This window comes from Meles meles, chromosome 6 (assembly GCF_922984935.1).
Source record: "Meles meles chromosome 6, mMelMel3.1 paternal haplotype, whole genome shotgun sequence".
Taxonomy (NCBI): domain Eukaryota; kingdom Metazoa; phylum Chordata; class Mammalia; order Carnivora; family Mustelidae; genus Meles; species Meles meles.
The window spans coordinates 120,524,637-120,539,431 of NC_060071.1; positions in this window are offsets into that span (position 1 = coordinate 120,524,637).

Here is a 14,795-nt window from a genome sequence, read left to right on the forward strand (position 1 = left end):
AGGAGGGTGTTTGGAAATTTTCCTGGATAGAGTCATGCTGGTGGCTTTAAGGGGCTTGGCGTCAGGAACCCTGGGGTGATTTTCATGTCTGATGCTGGGTGAGTCAGATTATCCACAGGTTTTCTGTTTCCTCCTTAGGAAATTGCCGGCAGGGAATGTTCTGCTTAAAGCAGAACCCAGCTGCACTGTCGGTGGGCACATGGACTGTGGCATCCCCTCTGGAAAAGAGTATGATGCTTCCTCCAAAAGCTAAAAACTGAACAACCCTAGGATCCAGCAAATTCACTCCTAGTATTTACCCAAAGGACCCAAAAATGCACTTTCAATGGGGTACAGGCACCGTGATGTTCATAGCAGCATGATCAATAATAGCGAAACTATGGAGGGAGTCCCAATGTCCATTCACTGAAGAATGGAGAAAGAAGATGTGGGATATCTACATCTATATCCATATCCATATCCATATCCATATCCATATCCATATCCATATCTATATCTATATCTATATCTATATCTACACACAATGGAATAGGGCCCAGCTCCAAAAAGAATGCAATCTCACCATCTGCAAAGATGTGGATGGATCTAGAGTGGATTCAGCTCAGCGAAATCAGTAGGATAAGACCAATACCCTATGACTTGACTCCTGTGGAATTTCAGAAGAAAACAGATGAACATAGTGAGGGAGAGAGAAAGGCCAATGAGGAAACAGACTCCACCTTAGAGCACACATCAAGGGTTGCTAGAGGGCAGGGGTGTGGGAGGAAGGGTTAAAAGGGTGATGGCTATTAGGGAGGCAGTTGTGATGAGCTCTGGCTGTTCTCTGGTTGCTGGGAGGCAGGTGAGGAGGAATCACGAAATCCTATCCCCGAAGCAAGGGAATTAGCACTGCAAGGAAATAAATTGGAATTGAAGTCAATGAAGGACAGAAGAAGACCATGTTCTGCCTCATGAAGACTGGGGTAAAAATGGAGTGATTTTCACTCTCCTGTTCTGTAGATGATCATTTTCCAATACACTGTGGTAGGGAACGCTAGTTTCTGATTGCATAAGGAGTCCCCAGAAAGCTGCCATGAAAGGTTCAGATCTCGGAGCACGTACATGCTCCGTTCCTGTGTTCCTTACACTTTGCCCAGGTACAAGGGTAAGTGGAGGGAGATCGGACAGAAGAGGAAAGGAGGTGTTAAGCATTCAGGAGGCATCCTTTTCCCTTTCTCATGAAAGACTTGGGCCAGTGTAATTTTGGAAGAAGGACGGGGATCCCAGAGCTTTGCGGCAGATGGGAGTTCCTGGCCTGCCTAGAGCTGACAGGGGTCCCTGAGGTGAGCTGAGCTAAGGGCATGGCAGGCCTGAAATGCCAGTGCTGAGGTGGGTTCCCTGGGGTACTGTGTTGAGGGCGGGGTCAGGCTGCATGTCAGCCTGCAGGTTTGTAGCCAGGGGGTTGCAGAAGGCGGGGGTGTCCTCAGCGGTCCGTGTGGGTTTCTCGGGCTCTGAAGGGTTCTGCACAGCTCCAAACAGCATAGTTTCCATCTGGGTGGCAAGTGGACTCCTGGGTTCTGAATCTGGAGGACTTGGGGGACAGGCCCCTGGAGACAGAAGCCTGAAAACCCAACCTAGGGTTCGGGATAGGGCCTAGGGTCATGGCAGGCCCAATCTGCCAGCGCTGAAAACGAAACCCCAGGGGGCTGAGTAGAGGGAGGGTTTGGCCACCCGTGCCCTGGCTTTCAGAGGCGCTTTCTCACAGGGTTTGGGCTCAACTTCCTGGGACCTCTGGCCAGGCCTAGGCGGCTTCCCTAAAGGCCCATGCAGCTGGAAGAGCGTTCGTGGGGGTTTCCGGCCAAATCTCATGAGCATTCTCCCATAATCGATATCGATTTGGGGAGAAATCTCGTGAGAATTGGGCAGCATTGTACAGTAATTTGAGCTGTGCTTACGCCTGCTGTTTAGAGTGCTTTCTCGCTAAGTGCGTGTTGAGACCATCTGGGAACGCAGCCAGACACACTCGATTCCCCTGAGGGCCACAGCTGAGGGGAGCTTTCCAGGGCCAGAGGTGAGGGAGGGGCTCAAGGCGAGCCATGGGCTCCATTTTGGTGGCCCAGTGGGGAGCCGAAGGTGGGGAGTGCTTTCGGGGGGCATGCTGGTTTCTCCCACTCTGAGGATTTTGTGCAGCTCCAAACAGCACAGTATCCTCCTGGGTGGCAGGTGGAGTCCGAGGTTGTGGCTCAGGGGTCCCCAATCTGGAGGGCTTGGGCTGGGGGTGGGGGGTGGCTGAGAAGAAGGCGGGTTTGGGTGGCATTTGGAGGTGATTGGGGCTGGTGCACACACCCTTTAGAGCACTTTCCTGCAGGCTTTGGTCAGCAGCACGTGGAACCCGGGGCCGGACATAGGCAGCTCTCTTGAAGGCCCCGGCCGCTGGAAGCGCGTTCACCGGGGCTTTCCCTCCAGTTCTCAGGAGCTTTCTGCCCAAATCGATGTCGATTTGGCTGAGAATTGGCCAGTGATGGGTGGCGAACGGGGCTGCATTCCAGCCAGTGCTGAGAGTCCTTTCCTGTTAGGTGTGTGTTGTGGCCATGGAAAACCGCGAGCTAGGCCCACGCGGCTCCCGGAGGCCCTCCGAAGAGGCGAGCTCCCAGGGGACAGAGTTGTATTAGGGTGTGACCCTGAGCCTCAGGCTCAGGCTTCTTTTGTCAGAAAGGGGTGCCCAAGGTGAGGGTGGCCTGAGGTCTGCGTGCAGGTTTTTCTCGCTCTGAGTGTTTTCTGGAGTTCCCAAGGGCAGGGTTTCCTCCTGGGTGGCAGGGGGAGTCCTGTGGTTTGGCCTCGGGGTCCCCAATCTGGAGAGCTGGAGGGCCAGGCCTCTGGGGACGGAACCCTGAGAAGCCAACCCTGAGAAGTGTCTGGATCCCACTGAGCCACCCAGGAACCCTGTATCTTGACACCTTCACTGTGGTGGTGGTTACATGAATCTATACATGTAATAAAGTTACTCTTTCCCTGAATGATATAAGTGAAAGTAAGGGTTCCCAGGAGTTTATTCACATAAAGTCTCCCTAAGAGAATGAGCTTTGAAGGTATTCATATGTTCTGCATAACTTTTCATTGCGTCAGAGCCAGTCACCCCATCCATGAAAACATGAAAATGTCTGGTATCTTCTTAAACATAGTGCTTTGTGAGCCATTTACTGCTTCCTGTTTTGATTTTTTTAGTTCTTCCGTCAGCAGTTTCTCATCTAACCAAGTGCTTTACCGTAGAGAAAGAAGGAAAAAGAGGAACTCTAGGCTCCTATTAACTAGGTTTATTTTTTGAATTCATGTTAATTATTGTCTGTGTTCTGCTGAACATCACAAGCTAGCCTTACTCTTTATGCAATTCTGCCCCGGTTTGGGGAAGTCATGGGTTCCACGATATCCGCCAAAGATAACAGTGGCTTTTGCCAATGTCTTTTCATGCTCATTGAGGTCTGAAGATAGAAGATGTGAAAAGAGATAATACTGATAGCACTTCTTTGATTTACTGAACACTAAAATTGAAAAAGAGGGCTTATTTGGGAGAGGAAGTATAAGAAAAGGAAATAAGGCGATACCAGGAACTTGATTCAGCAAATGATTTTGAGAGCATGACCTGAGATCAGCCCATTTAGTCCAAAGTCTTAGACTCTCACCTGTAGCAACATCTAGAGAGGCATCGGGCTGAAAAACAGAAGAGTCATGTTGTTTCGTGGCCAACTTGCTGTATACTCTTAGGTGTCATGTTTCCTTCAGTATCTCAATTTCTTTCACTGCAAAACCAGGGTCCTCGGCCATTGTCACCTCCGAAGTTATTCCAGTTCTAAAGTTTTATATCCAAGGTCTTAAAGGGGTCTTCATCTGTCCTGGAAAGAAGATCACCAGAAGTTTGAACCAGAGGGCTCTTCTGGTCAGCTCCCATTCATTTAAATTTATTTGGTATTCAGCCAACATTTGCTGGACGGTTAAGAATGTTTTGAGGGACTAGATAAAAACACATAGCAGATTGCTGTCCATGGTCTAAGCAGCAGAGGTGCTGGAAGGGACCAGAACTCCCAAGAGCATTGTGGAGTTCCTGTGTCTTCCACAGCTAGGAGCTTGGGCAAAGGGTTCTTCTCAAAGATAATTCTCTAAGGAGAGGACTTTCTTGAAGCCTTTAGCTCGAGCTCTAGGGGAAATTTGGTCTTAAGAGCATAGAAATTTTAGAGTGCTTGGGTGGTTCAGTGGGTTAAGCCTCTGCCTTTAGCTCAGGTCATGATCCCGGGATCCTGGGATTGAGCCCCACATTGGGCTCTCTGCTCAGCGGGGAGCCTGCTTCCCTTCCTCTCTCTCTCTGCCTGCCTCTCTCCCTGCTTGTGATCTCTGTCAAATAAATAAATAAAATCTTTAAAAAAAATAAAGAATGCAAAGGTGGGTATTTTTATTTACTTGATTTTATAGATGGGGCAGCTGAGGAACACACAACTTTTAAGAACTTACTCAAGATGGCGCACAATAAGTAGCAGAGCTGGATTTGAACCCATACACTTGGCAAATTGCGCTCTTAAGTCCATCCACCAATGCTTCCGTAAGTGAGTCTGTTAATAACATAAAAGTGAAGTTAGGATTACTTTATGACCCAGTGTGCTGGTTTCCTTTGGCTGCTGTAATGAATTACCGTTAACTTAACAGTTTAAAATAACAAAAACTGGGGCACCCAGGTGGCTCAGTCTTTAAGTGTCTGCCTTTGGTTCTGGTCGTGATCCTGGGGTCCTGGGACCGAGCCCCACATTGGGCTCCTTGCTCGGCGAGAAGCCCGCTTCTCCCTCTCCTTCTGCTTGTGTTCCCTCTCTCACTGTGTCTCTTTCTGTCAAATAAATAAATAAATAAATAAATAAAATCTTTTTTAAAAATTTAAAAAAATAACAAAAACTTATCCTCTGATAGTTCTGAAGGTCAGGAGTCCAAATCGGTCTCACTGGTTTAAAATCCTGATGGCAGGATTACATTCCTTCTGGATACAACTCCTTGCCTTTTCCAGAGGCTGCCTGCGTTCCCTGCCTCATGGCCTCCTCCCATCTTCAATAGCCGGAAAAAAAGCCAGATGAGTCTTTCTCATGCTGCATCACCTGACACTTTCTTTTCTCTCCCCTTTTCCTTTATAATGACTCTCATGATTACTTTGGGCCCACTTTGATAATCCAAAATAATTTCTTCATCTTAAGATCCTTAACCATGTCTGCAAAGTTTCTTGCCATGGAAGGACATACCCAGACCTGGAGGGTGGGAACGGGGAGTGACTGCAAATGGGTAGAAGGAATCTTCTCCAGGTGATAGAAATGTTCTAAAACTGGATCATGGGGATGCTTGCACAACTCTGCACATTTACTATAAATTATTGAATTGTGCACTTGAATGAATTGAGGGTTGTCTGCGTGGGTCAGTTAAGTGTCCCACTCCGATCTCAGTTCAGGTCTGGATCTCAGGGTCTTGAGCTCAAGCCCAGTGTTGGGCTCCACGCCCATCGTGGAGGCTACTTAAAAAAAAAAAAAAATGAATGGGAATGCCTGAGTGGTTCAGTTGGTTAAGTGTCTGCCTTCAGCTCAGGTCATGATCCCAGGGTCATGGGATCAAGTCCCACATCGGGCTCCTTGCCTGCCCCTCCCCTTGCTTGTGCCCTCTCTCTGACAAATAAATAAATAAAATATTTTTTGAAAAATGGATGAATTATTTGATATATAGATTATATCTCAATAAAGCTTTTTTTTTTAAATGAGGAGGCTAGAACCAGTACACAGTACTTATGCTGAAGTCAAGTTGCCAACTCTTTTCTTACACAAGGACTGTCTTTCATCCTGAGATTATTTCTTTCCTACTTTTTTTTAAGTTAATATAGCTTTCCTTTCTGAAAATGATATAATAGCAGATGGCAGTAATAATAGTTGTTTTTTCATTGCCCTTCCTTTTTTTTTTAATCATTGCTCTTCCTTTTGAAGTAAAGACCCTGTGTCAATTCTTTTTCTTTTAAGATTTATTTATTTTAGGGGCGCCTGGGTGGCTCAGTGGGTTAAAGCCTCTGCCCTCGGCTCAGGTCATGATCTCAGGGTCCTGGGATCGAGCCCCGCATCGGGCTCTCTGCTCCGCAGGGAGCCTGCTTCCTCCTCTCTCTCTGCCTGCCTCTCTGCCTACTTGTGATCTCTGTCAAATAAATAAATAAAATCTTTAAAAAAAAAAAAAAAGACTGTACTGATCAGTGAGATCCCAGAGTTTGTGAAGCCCTAGACCAGCTGATCTGTTAAAGGGGGAAGAGGTCTGAGGGATCACTGAGTTCAAGTCTCTCATTTTCAAGGTGAGAAAGGGTTGAAGGGCGGTGGTGGTGGAGTGCCTTGGGCAAGCTTGCCCAGCCAGTTTCTGGATCGTTCATTTGTTTCCACTCTTACTGCATCCCCCACGAGGTGCCTTTTGATTCTGGAAGTCTAAGAACTCTTTGTCAGTCTGCCTATCAGCACACACTGAAGTGTGATATTCTGGGCATGTCAGCATGTTGAGAGACTTCCCCAGGGTCACAGTTCAAAGGAAATGCTTGGATCCACTGAGTGGATTAATTGGGGTAAGTCACCTGATCCAGCCCTGTCCACAGCATCACATGACAGTCAAAGGGCATCTGCCAAATGACTAAGAAGTGCTTACTGGCCCAAAGGAGAAGATGTTGACTGTTTGTGTTGGTAACTAAGGGCACTTCCCCAAGACGCACAGCGGAGTTCGACATGTGACGTGTAACCCCTGGGGATGGACCTCGACCGTGACATTCTCTCTTGTTTCTGAAATATACTGCAAAGGCACCTATGAAAATCTTTGGACCCCTAAGGGTTAAGGCACCTGAGGAACATAAAGATGAATCAGGTATTTCAGTCTTTGTCTTTTTATTTACACCCAGTCTTGTTCCAGAAAGGACTGAATGCAGTTTTGAAGCATGCATAAAATACAGGGAACATTAATGAGAGGGAGAGTGACACTGAAGTTATGTAAATATGAAAGTCCTTTCTGACCTGAAACCCAAGTTTTTATTAAAAATGTCTATAAAGGGGCACTTGGGTGTCTCAGTGGGTTAAACGTCTGCCCTCAGCTCGGGTCATGATCTCAGGGTCCTGGGATCGGGCTCCTCGCTCAGTGAGGAGTCTGCTTCTCCCTCTCCTTCTGCCCTTCCCCACCCCGCTCATGCTCGCTCTCCCAAATAAATAAATAAAATCTTTTTAAAAATAAAATAAAATTCCTGGGGTTAATAATATACTATATGTTAATAAAAAATAAAAATTTTTAAAAAGGGAAAAAAATAAATAAAGGAAATCTGTATACCTCTTAGCTCTATAGCACAAAGTTTGAAAAGTAACAATTTTATTGCAGTATAATTTATGTACCACAAAAATTACTCTTTTAAAGTATAAAGCAGCTTTTGGTATTTTCACAGTTTTATCTCCATCACCATTATTTTAGAACATCTCCCAAAAGAAAACTGTGTCAGCCATCACTCCCCATTCTCTCAGCCCCTGACAACCACTATTTTCTGACTCTACAGATTTTCCTAGTGGACATTTCATATAAATGGAATGAGGCAATATGGACTCTTGTAATTGGCCCCTTTCACTTATCATAGTGTTTTCAAGGTTCATCGTGTTGAGTAAAGCACTTTAAAAAAAAAAAACTGTAAATAAATCAAGAGAATGAAAAGACAAGCCATAGACTGGAAGAAAATATTTGCAAAAGACATATTTGATAAAGGACTTCTCCAAAATACATGAATAAATCTTCATATTATTTTTTCAACAACGAGAAAATGAATGGCACAATTGAAAAAAAAAAAAGAATGGTCAAGGGGCGCCTGGCTGGCTCAGCTGGTGGGGCGTGCAACTCTCAGTCTTGGGGTTGTGGGTTTGAGCCCCACGTTGGGTGTGGAGATCATTTAAAAATAAAATCTTAAAAAAGAAAGGGTTAAAAAGCCTGGACAGACACCTCACCACAGGAGATATAGGGATGGTATATAAACATACAAAAAGATGTTCAATGTCATGGGTCAATATCATGTGTACATTCCACTGTGAATTAAACTACAATGAGATATCGCTGCACACCTGTTAGAATGAGCTAACGTGCAAACCCTGAATGACACCCGATGTTTGTGAGGATGTAGGACGAGAGCTGTTGTTCATTGCTGGGGATGACGCGGGAGGAACAGGTGCAACCACTTTGGAAGATACTGTGGCACTTCCTTACAAAATGAAACACTCTTGCTATAGGATGCAGCAGTTGCCCTCCTTAGTATTGAGCCAAGTGAGCTGAAAACCTATGGCTGCGTGAAATCTGCCGGTGGACGTTTGCAGCAGCTTTACTCATAACTGCCAAACCTGGAAACAACCAAGATGTCCTTGAGTGGATGAATGGAAATATAAACTAGGGTCCATCCAGGCCGTGGGATATTATTCAGCACTAAAAAGAAATGAGCTGGGGCGCCTGGGTGGCTCAGTGGGTTAAAGCCTCTGCCTTAGGCTCAGGTCATGATCCCGGGGTCCTGGGATCGAGCCCCTCATCTCTCTGCTCAGCAGGGAGCCTGCTTCCTCCTCTCTCTCTCTCTGCCTGCCTCTCTACTTGTGAGCTCTGTCAAATAAATAAATAAAATCTTTAATAAATAAATAAATAAATAAAAATCTTAAAAAAAAAAAAAAGAAATGATCTGTGAAAAGACATGGAAGAAACTTAAATGCATAGTACTAAGTGAAAGAAGCCAGTTTGGGGGGCCTGGCTGGCTCATTTGGAGTTGTGGGACTGTTGATCTGGGGGTCATGAGTTCAAGTTCCACCTTGAGTATAGAGATTACTTTAAGGGGAAAAAAAAAAGAAGTCAGGTGTAGAGAGCTATATACCAGAGGATTCCAACTCTATGACATTCTGGAAAAGGCAAAATTATAGTAAAAAGGTAGTAAAAACTACAGTAAAAAAGATAAGTGGTTGTCAGGGGTTAGAGGAGGGAAGGAATGAAGAGGCAGAGTACAGAGGATTTTTAGGGCAGTGAAACTATTCTCTTTGATACTGAGATGGTGGATACGTGTCCGTATACATTTGTCAAAATCCATAGCATGTACAACATCAAAAGTGAGGTCTAATGTAGACTGTGCACTTTGCGTGATAGTGATGTACCCATGTAAGGTCATTGATGGTAATAAAAGGACCAAGATGTGGATCGTTGGGGAGGCTGTGTGCGTGTGCCGGATGGGGACATAGATAGAAACTCTCCGTGATTTCTGATCAATTTTGCCATGAACCTAAAACTGCTCTAAAAAAATAAAGTCTATTAAAATCAAGTAAATAAACAGAGTAGCACAACCAGAAAACTATCACATATACCCGACTTTAGTATCACACATAAGTTGTGATGGTCTCAGTGTAGCGGGAACTCTTGGTGCCCTGCTCCGTTCCCACTCTGCCATTGGCTAAGGGAGCTGTCCCCTGACAGGAGAGGCCTTGGAAGTCACAGTCCTCATGGCCAATGACTGGCTGATGTGAGAAGAAACAGCTGAGCCCTCTTGCCTCCAGGTAGAGAAACCTCTACAGTACAGTGGTGCTCCGAGTTCTTCACGGGATCAGGCTTTGGCCTGCTTCTTCCTGAACCCACATCTTTCCAGAGCCTCTTCCTTCGCCCTGTCCCCTTCCATCACCCTCCTCCAGCTTTGTCCCTGGAGCGTGCCCTCTGCAGCTTATTAGCACAACAATCATCTCTTAGGCTTTGCTTCTAGGAAACTGATCTATGACAATTCTACAGACTGCCCGTCTTCCTAGGATATTCTGAAGGAAGGTCATCTTAAAAGGGTCATGTAATTCATTGTCCACGGCGTTGTTCGCCACAAATAAGAGGCCTTTACATATTTTTTCCGCATTCGTGGTAAGAGCCTGAGATACACAGCATTGCACTGGACATTGACTTTCCAAATCAGGTCTTCTCTTCCCAGGAACAAGTTGTTATGTTAAAAGAATGACTTTGGGGGTAAAAGTAAAAGAAGAGAGACAAGAGGTGGTGACCTAAAATGTGGCCAGAAATGAATCTGAAAAATTGTGTGTTTCCTTGGAGTGGGCCACAGATTTTCAATAAGCCTTGTAATTATAAACACACACACACACACACACACCCTCTCACTCACACACACCTGCTGATTTATACAATTCAGTGTCTTCTACTTAGGAACCAACTGTATTAAGGCCAGTCAGAATTTCTGCCTTGGTCCTTCTGAAAAGCATATGCCACCAGGTAATGAAATACAAGCTTGACAATAACCTTGGAGGAGAAAGGACCCAGCTCAGCTTGATTCTTAACCCCTGCTCTCTGGGCTTACTTCCCTTACAAACTTTGGACATCATATTTAATTTCTCTGAGCCTTCATTTTTTTTCATCTGTAAAATGGTAATAGTAAGAGTGCCTACTTCATAACGTTATTAATTAATTAATCCTTTATTGAGAACTAAGTGATAAAATAATTCTCTGCTAACCCGTCTTAAGAGAGTATTAAGAAAACATGAAAGCTTTAATGCTAAAAGGGAAAAAGACATTTAAAAATTGGGCTTCTGAAGTCCTTGACTTTTTTTTTTTAAGATTTTACTTAATTTGAGAGAGAAAGAGAATGAGAGAGAGAGAACACACGGCGGGGTGGGGGGCGGGGGGGCAGAAGGAGAGGGAGAAGCAGGCTCCCTGCTGGGACTTCGGGATCACGGGATCAGGGAGTCACGCTTTACCGACTGAGCCACCCAGGCGCCCTAGTCCTTGACTTCAGACCTGTTTCTGATTACCCTAGAACCTCCTCCTCCTCTGTCATCACCTGGTGTTTACAGAGTCCTCCCCAGGGCTCTGTAGAAGGCTCATGTGTCTCTGGCTAGATCTGCTTTACGGTGAAAGTGCACGTTGGCAACACAACCTCCTTCCTCTCCTCTCCCAAGGGTGAGACTGTTCAGGCCTGCCTGGGTGTTCTCGAACAGAGCTTAGAATACAAACCCTACCTAGTTCTGTTTTGTCTCTTAGTAGGGTTAAACAATCACAGAGGTATCCTCGGAGGAGTAGGAAATACTGTGTTCCTCTATTTCCTTCCATCCTGTGTTGTTCAACTTCCTTTCCAGATGGTGTTGATGGATCTTGTAGGGTAAAGGGCAGGGAAAGGGAGACAGCTTAAGGTTGTCAATTAGAAGCATCTCAGAGACACCTGCCCCCCTCCCCAAGAACCACATAATAAACTAACGGTGCACACCTGCACTCTTGCCTGGCTCTGCCACTTATTAGCTGCGTCACCGTGAACGTGTTAGTTAATCTCTCCAGCCTCAGTTTCTTCATCTATATTATGGGCTAATAATAGTATTCACTATATAGGGCCATTCCTCATGGCGTTGTTAAAAGGTTTAAAAGGATACGTGTGATATCCTTAGACCATGGCTGGTATCTGTTAAGAAAATACAAATCACCCAACCAAATAAACATAAAGTACAACATCACAAGAGAAATAAATATAGAATACAGCATCAGAAGTTAAGAGAAAGAGAATGAGGTAAGAGGATAGAGAGTGATGGATGGAACTCTGGAGGGGGAGTTGAGGGTGGGGATAGGGCTGTCTATTCTATTTAATATTCAGGGAAGCCTTTCTGAGAGAATGACACATGAGTAGAGATTGAATTAAGTGAGGAAATACTTCAATCAATTCACACAAATCAGTTTCAAGTGGATTAAAGACCCCAAACGAGGTGCCATTATAGACCTATCAGACTGGTAAAAAGTCTGACAGCACTAAGTGTCGACAGGGTTGTGGAGCGAATGAGACTTGGCATCCCTGGCTGGTGGGAGTGTAAAATGGGACAACCCACTTAGAAACTGGTTGGGGGGGGCACCGGGGTGACTCAGAAGGTTGAGTTCCTGCGTTGGGCTCAGGTCATGATCCTGGGGTTCTGGGATGGGGTCCCGTATCGGGTTCCCTGCTCAGCGGGGAGCCTGCGTCTCCCTCTCCCTCTGCTCCTCCCCACTGCTCATGCTCTCTCTCTCTTAAATAAATAAATAAAGTCTTAAAAGAAAAAACCCCAAAGCGGTAGAAGGATGAATTGTGATGATACCATACAGCACAAATGATGCCATGGAAATGAATGAACTACTTCTATTAACATTCACATGGAAGATTGTCATATACATAGTGTTTGCTAAAAGAAGCAAAGCATGTAAGTAAAGTAAGTCAGACAAAGAAACACAAGTACCATATGATTTCACTTATGTGTGGAATCTTAAAATAAATAAATAAATAAATAAACAAGGAAACACAAGTAACAGCGAAACAATCTGATGGTTCCCAGAGGGGAGGAGAGTTGTAGGAAGGGCAAGATAGATAGATAAAGGGAATTAAGAGGTATGAACTTTGGGGCGCCTGGGTGCCTCAGTCGTTAAGCATCTGCCTTCAAAGCAGGTCATGATCCCAGGGTCCTGGGATCGGGCCCCGCATCGGGCTCCTTCCTTGGCAGGAAGCCAGTTTCTTCCTCTCCCATTCCCACTGCTTGTGTTCCCTCTCTCACTGTGTCTCTCTCTGTCAGATAAATAAAATAAAAATCTTTTAAAAAATGTACAAACTTCTATTATAAAAAAATAAACCACAAAGATGAAAAGTGCAGGATGGAAAATATAATTAATGCTATTGTAATAATGTGACTGTATTTACTGTGGGAACAATGAGTAACGCACAAAATTATTGAATCAAGACTCTGTGCACCTGAAACTAATATGAAATTGTACGTTAATTATACTTCAATAAAAAATGTTGGAGCATTATGTAATGCACAGAATTGTTGACTCACTATGCTATCTACTTGAAACTAATATAACATTGTATTTCAACTGTACTTCAATAATAAACATTTTTAAGTAAAGAAGCAAGGCATAAAAGAACATTATGATCCCAATCATGTAAATTCCAAACTAGGTGAAATCAAACTATATTCTTGAAGAATACAGACTTAGAGGCTAACCGTATAAAGAAATGCAAAGAAATTGTGGTCATAAGGACAGGGTGGGTCTCTGTGGGGGTGGGAAAGGAATTGTGGCTCTTGGGGAGCATTTGGCCAGAGGTGGGGGTGGGGAGGTAGGATGATTGAAGTGCTGATGACGTTTTATTTCTTGACCTGGATAGTGCATGGGTGATTTTGTTTTATAATCATTCATTCAACTATACATATGTGTTTTTATGTACTTTTCTGTGTCTGTGTTATATTTCACAGCGCAAATAAGAAAATAAATAAGTCTTGGGAATTCAGTGAGAAGAACCTTTCGGACAGAGGGAAAAACCAATGGAAGAGTCTGTGGTCGGCAGGAGACTGGCGTGTTTGGTGTTGCCATGAAGCCAGCGTGGCTGGCAGGAGGGGGTAAGGGGGGCAGGTGGTGGAAGATATAGGGTTGCAGAGCCACTGTAAGGTGTGGTTATGACAGAGAGGTGATCTAAAAGTGTAAGACTTCAAAGTGTCACTGGTCTGACTGATGTGTAGAGGACAGATTGCAGGATGGTTGGAAGACTAACCTAGAAATGCAGTGGGGATGAATAAAGATGAAAATGAGCAATTACTGAGCAGCTACTATGATGTACCTTGATCTTTATCAGTAATGGATCTCAACCACCAGCCAGAGAAACTGGGCTCCTATGATTAGAGTAGGCTCAACTGCCCAGATGACCTCTCTTTTGCCATACAATGTTACAGGATTTCCTTCTTCAGAGCCCAGAGCTCTTGGTCATGCCACTTCGGAGAATGAAGAAGTAGACAAGACTAAGAGTGGTGGACAGCAATGTTTTCTGAGTCCTGGTAAAGTGATAGTACCAAGTTCCCAAAGAGGGAGGAGATCCCAGAGGGCTGCCCCTGGATTTCCTGAATCTAGAGGTTTTTTAACGGGCTCAGTGGGGTGGCAGTGCTGTTTTTATCTGAGAAACCCTCTGTGAGCCTGTCATCCAATCAGGTTTTTGTCATCCATCACAGGGGGAAGGGTGGAGGGCTCCTTTCAGGGTGGTGTAAAATCCTTGTAAGGGTGGTTTTTCTCTTAGGGCAGGACCCTTGTCCCTGCCTGCCTCTCTTCCAACTAACCTTCATCAATAACATAATCGTAGGAATGATATGTGATCTGTTAAAAGAGCAAAAACTCAACTGAGTAAATTTTAAGATTGAATTGGCTTTATTCAATGATTCACGAATCAGGCAGCATCCTGCTAGCAAGTAGGAAGAGGATCAGAAGAGCTGTATAAACTGGAAGACTGGGGCGCCTGGGCAGCTCAGTCACTTAAGCACCTGCCCTCAGCTCAGGTTATGATCTTGGGGTACTGGGATCGAGTCCCATGTTGGGTTCCCTGCTCAGCATAGAGTCTGCTGCTCCCTCTTCTTCTGCCTCCCCTTTTCCCACCCCTCCCCTGTCCTCTTGCTCTTGCGTGTGTGTGCGTGCGCATGGGTGCACGCACGCACGCACGTGCACACACACACACACACTCTCAAATAAATAAATAAAATCTTTAAAAAATGGAAGACTTATAGGCAGAAATGGGTGGGACAAGGAAGTTGTCAGCAAAACAAAAGAAGGACTGTTTCAGGCAAGATCACTTTTCCTGGAGGGTGGGAGTGTTGCTGGGAGGAAGCTAGGGGTCTATCATGCAGATTACCTTGTTACTGTTAATCTGGAAATTCCAGACTGGTTTAGGATTCTACTTCTGGAAGAGGCTGAAGCTACAGTCCGGTTGCTAGGAAGTCTAGGTTTGCTATGTGGGGCTTAGC